Below are 6096 nucleotides of genomic sequence, written 5' to 3'. Positions count from 1 at the left end.
TTGAGCTAAATTCCCTTCAGTTAGCTATTTTTATAAATTTCTCTTTTCCAGCAGATCTTGGCAATGTGATAAAGTGAAAATGTAACTACTTGTAGGATAATTCTAGCTCATTTTATGTTTGAAGATAGCGCGAGTTGTAAAAAGTTGTTTTTCTTCTGAATCAGACAAAAAAATTCCCATTCCCAGTTCCCAAGGTCTTCCCACCGAATGTCGGCGGGACAAACGGAGATGTGAACCGTGACAAATAGTTCATCAACTGCTGTAACATGCTACCCATGCCAGTTCTCATTCGAATGTCTTCGCAAAGAAAATTTACAAGTCTCGAAGTAACGGTAGAGTGTTGGGAATGGATTAGAAACAATAATTCCACCTAGCCCTGTGGGAATCATACGACGAAGAGGCAGGCAATTAGTTCCGTTTAGATTAATACCATCAGCAACCGCTATAAAGCAGAGTATGGCTAGCGAAAACTCAGAATGGAAAACGAAAAGAAACCGAAGGAGTTTCGAGGGCAGAACCGAAATTGGGATGTTTTCATAAAGCACATTCGAACACATGCCTGTATGAACGTACGCACGGTACTTTTGCTTCAATTGTTTTACCGAGACTGAGTTGTTAACTTTGGCTTGCTTCCTTTTTTGCCACCTGTCGCTCAAACAGCGATTGCTGTATGGCTTTAATTTTCTTTTCAATGTGCTGCTATGAAATGGAGCATTTTCAGAGCATTTGGGAGTGTGTACAACCTGATAAAACAAATCGAAAGCTACAGGTTTCAGATGAATGATGCTTCATCTGCACCTCCGGTAGCTTTATGCGCCCTGCGCCGAACTCGCAAGTGTTAACAATTTGTGGCAATTAATCTGTAATATATACGTATTAATCGATGATTGCTGTTTTGATTTCGGCTACGCAGTTTTCTGGTGTATAATGCGGAAAAGAACTCATTATTTCCACATATTTCTCTGTCCGTTACGCTTTTCTCTCGATCGCTCGTTCTCTTTCTTTTCGCCTTATGTACCAAGAACGAGGCAGATGGCGCCTCCATTGACGGGATGATGTGGTGCCAGCGAGTCGAGACAACGGTATTCACGATTAGCTGAAACTACCGTCGAATGCTCTCTATCAGTAGTTATTTCCAACACCGAAATAATGTTCCTGTGGGTGATTGAAGATGCCGCACTGGAAACAATTACTGTGTTCTGTTCTATTCGACGATCTGGAGCTCCGAATCGAAAGTTAAAATTGCTTAAGTGATCCAGTCTCACGACCAGCATGGTCTCTCCTGGTGTGCCTTTGGCCGCCCAGTTCGAATGGAAGAATGCTGCTAATGCACCGATAATGAGCTAGATGAGCAAATAATTCTGGCGAGAAGCGTATTGATTTTATTAATAATCCGAGCCTTTCAGACCCGATCAAACTAATCTCTCTCGTATGAGGGTTATTGTACAGCTTCCGTATCCGTTTGCACCTCGTGAAACTCCATAAATCACTTTGGCATGAACCAGGAAGATTCGATGCACTCTCGTGGAATCTAATCAAGTTTACACAACAATGTTGGACTGAACAGCAACGAGAAACAATTTCATTTGATAACAATAATCTGCGTTAAGCAAATTGGTAATCGGGCAAATGCTGTGCCAGAATTCCGCAAATATAGTATACACCATAGCTGAAAGTTATGTCGGATCGGAAGAAATAATATCGTTTTATAAAAAAACTAAGTGAAGGCTGAACCAGTACAAAAGGTGTCAAAAATGTCCTTGCTTTTGACAGCTTCTTTGCCCCTGTCGGTAGCTTTCTCAAAATGAAAGAAGATATACGTGAAATCACTTACACCGCAACCATTAGAAGCGAGAAAACCGACAGCATGAAACAACATCATTGTGGGAAAAAGAGAAATGATTTATGACAGTTCTAATATGAGTTATGACCCCAAAAGTACTTTTCTTCTTCATGTCGGGATTGTCCTTCGATGCCGACATACGAGCGCGTGTCGTTGGGCGTCCCTATTTTATAAATAAATGCCAGGAGCGAATGTTGATGGTGTAGATCGTGAGAAAGTGGCTAAAATATAAGGCTAAACTGCTAGAATCCCCCAAGCAGAATCTCGCGATCGAGCGTATCCTTGTTTAGATCGCAGATGCTCAAATTGAAAGAATTTCATTGATAAACCCACAGCGTGTTGTTTATGAACGAACGTAGGGGTGTTGTTTGGATTTCTTTTGGATTACAAACAGAGGGCGTCTGGTTTTGCGATCGATTTTCCGGATTACTATTTGAAGTGATCGTGCGATCAATGTTGCAAATCCACCGCACACAATCATTACGTTGCAGCGGTTTGTCGGAATGTCGTAACGTATGCTCCTGTGGCTGTGGCTGGAGGTTCTATTTTCTGCCAGTTTCGATTTCCGTTGTTTATCTGATGTACGTATGAATGCAAAGCTAAATTTAGTCAGCATTACTTCCTCGAATTTCCGCTCCAAGATTCAGTTACCTGTTTTGCGGCGCTTTCGGAAACGTACGTCAGCACGTATGTTGAATTGAAATGTTTTCTGCTAAATCCTGTACTCTCAATTCCCGTATGAGGATCTACAATATTTCCCTTCTTCGATTTTGCAGCGCGGAATCTTTGTCTACCACTCATTGACGCATCGATCAACGGATCTGGCCGGATCGGTTCCGAGCAATTCGATGTTCATTTATCGGCCAGACAAGCGGCATAAAGTAAGGGGATTGCTGTTTTATATAGACGTAGGATGAAAGACGGTAGGTGTTTATAAGCAAAATTCACTGTATATGTTACATAGACGTGTACATATATCGACGTTACATTCATTTTTATCAAATTTCACAGGTAGCGTGGTTTGAAATTTGTGATTCGGTGTAGGGATGCTTAGTGGCAGAACGGTTATGATCACATACTTTGTTTTCAAACATATAGGATCGTCGCCTACCTCAAACGTATCACACGTATCTGTACATTTCGTATGAGGTGATTTTCTCGGCTAATGATGCGAAAAATAAAGGCGAAATAAAATTATGAAAAATAAATCAACTTTGGTTGGGATTAATTTCTATGCAGACATTTCCACCATCACATGAAAGCACTTACTCGATTAAGGTAAGTAAATGTAATGGAAGTACACTAAGTTTGATAAGATACTAAACATTTTTTTTAAGATAGTAAACATATTTTTTTTTAATTTCCACCATGTAAAATAAAAATTTTGCATAAGAGGTTTGTTCGCCTCCACGCATTCTGCAAACAATTGAACTCACGGAACTCGTTACACAGTGTGTAGTTATTAGCGCAGAGCAGGGGCCTCTTCAACCTACAATCAATCGTGTTGCTAATTATCTGAAAAATATGTACAGTGGGAATGACTGCAACTAGCATATCAGTTTTTATCTCTCATTTATCCAAAGATTCCCATTTTGCTAACTTACCTCAGATTATATAGTGGCAAAAAACAAACCACATGCAATAAAATCATACATTTAGAATAGCTTTATCGTTACAGTATGGTTAACATTATTTTTCCAGATGACCTATTAATCTTTTGATCTTTATCAAGCTTGTCAACAATATTTTCTTCGACGTACATCTTACCTTCAAACGCTCGCGTTTTCGGAGTCAACATTCCCTAGGCCTGTGATATTTAATAGCTCCCCAAAAAAAACGACAGACAAAACAACTGAAGAAGTAGTTTTTTAGTCAATTCCTTTTGTTTATTATTTTCTTGAAAAAAAAACGCCTTCGATACGCATCATTTCTATTGGTACATAATTAATTTTTGTGATGCTTATTGATTTCTGTGTGTAGTAACTATTTTCAAATCCCCATCTTCCCTCACTCTTTTGTATCGTTGAACTTACAAAATCGTCAAAATACGATCCAAATGGAATATTCAAAGGGAGTGAGTGTGGTGTAGCATTCTTCTTACATGGTAGTATATTCATTTGCTTAGTTCGTTACGTACCGGAGGCTAAGAACTCACTCATCACACAATTTAGTTTTTCTTCACTTGTATCGTTTTGCACTTGCTTGCTCACGAAGGCCATATTGGTATGTTGGAGGGAAGTGGTATTTGTGTTTGGGTAGTATTTACTGGCGATTGTTTTTCGTACAAAAAAAAACTTAAACCTTGGACGAGTATTGATCGGTGTTCGATCGGAGACGATGTGTTACTGCTGATTAAAAATAGCAACAAAATAATTGCGTCAGGGAAGCAGAACAAAATGGAATGAAAAGAGGAACACCATGAGTGAGACCGTGCTGAAGGTTTTGTTGGGAAACAATAAATAAATAAAATATAAATTATCCTTCCATTTGGTTCAGTTCCACCTGTCGTTACGTTTCGCTTTCATCGTAGGCTCATGTGTTTTTTTTTACTATGCGCTACAACTCCCTCTTTCTGCTTCCATCTTCACTCTCTCCTCAAAGTCCATCTTTGGTGTCTCTTTAAAAAAAAAACAAACAAAAAACTAGATGCATAATTGGGACGACTTCAGGTTATTATTAAGACACTAAACGTCAATAAGCAGACGCTGAATTGTCCCGAGTCCCGAGTGCACCTTCTCAGCAGCGTCAAGAAGGTGATTGATGGATCATTTTGTATTAGATAGTGATATCGATTTTTGGGCGCCAGTAATTGTGAGATCGATTACCCATCCTGTGCTACAGGATTTTTCAACACCCGCGTCCCGCAGCAGTGGTGCAGCTCTACACTTATGAAAATATTTGCTCTTTTTCCTGATCTACGAAAGACATCCAAACGGACGGTGGAAAAGCACAAGAGAAGATAATTTACATGTGCAATAAATAAGTTACTTTACCAATCGTCGACGTTTGTTGCCGTTTGCTCTTTGTTTCGTTATGACTTGAATCGGTTCAGTTGGTTTTTGCATTTTGAGTCGTCAATGTCAATGTTTTAAGTTCTGGGTTCTTTGCGTTCCCTTCACTATCGAATTTTTCATGGAAATGTTAGATTTTCTTTACTTGTTTTCGTTCGAAGTGCGCTTAGTTGGAAATATTCTCGCAATGATTGTATTTCGATTTATTTGCTTTTGTCCTATACAATGTTCCGAGTTGCCCTTTGTTGGATACCAAATGAGCCAAGGCTAATTTAATTTGAAGTAAATTTATAATAATTAGAATACAATAATATAATTAATAATAATAATAATAATAATTAGCATTAATACAATATAATAATTAGAATATTTCCGTAGAGATTTGACTAGACTTGGTGATTTCCATATTATTGAATATTATCTTAGCTCTTTTCTGTTTTTCGTTTTCCTAGTAATTCTTCCCCCCTATTTGCTTGCCAAACTCTGCAAATTAGTCTTTAGTTAATGCCATAGTTGTGGGATTTCGTAGTTCAGCTCTTCACTCCAGTTTGCAATGCGCTTACTGTTAGATGATCTCTCCCGGCTGACCGTTGTTTGAGATTTTATCTGATTGTGTTTTTACTAATCGATTGCTTATGCTGTTATCATTGCAGCAAGTCAGTCTAAGAAGCATCAAAACTAACCCTGCGATATTGGAAAATAAATAAGGTTGGCGAAATACGAAAAACTCCATTCGATCACTATTCTCATAATACACTCTTTGCTCAGTCACACTCTCCTGTTTATCTTGTTCTCTTTCTTTCTCACTCGCTGTCTGATCGCGGCTAAGTTGCTTAAATGGAACTGCTTCGTGCAAAAGTCCATAGCCAGGGCGATCTGATTCATTGTGTCTTTTAAATTGAAAGAAAAAAAAACGCGTACACTGTCCTAGCTATTTGAACCCCGATTCTACTATGATTTATCAGTATACGGATTCATGTGTGGCATAACGATGTTATTTTAACTTACATTTGGCTTTCTCTATCTACTTCTCTCATAGGCGGATGCTAAATGTTTCACTTTACGGCAGTGGCGTCTTGATTCCATGACGGACGGTTTTATTTGCTAGAGTTTATTAGATACCGCGATTGCTTCCGAAGCAAAGGGAATGCAGTCAAACCGTCGGCTCTTTCAACGATCACTTCATGTTGGCAGTTGGACAGCGATACAAACTCGGCGGCTGGTGGCGTTTTTCATGGTGAT

This window comes from Anopheles nili, chromosome 3 (genome assembly GCF_943737925.1).
Source record: "Anopheles nili chromosome 3, idAnoNiliSN_F5_01, whole genome shotgun sequence".
In the NCBI taxonomy this organism is placed as follows: Eukaryota; Metazoa; Arthropoda; class Insecta; order Diptera; family Culicidae; genus Anopheles; species Anopheles nili.
This window is presented reverse-complemented; position numbering follows the sequence as displayed.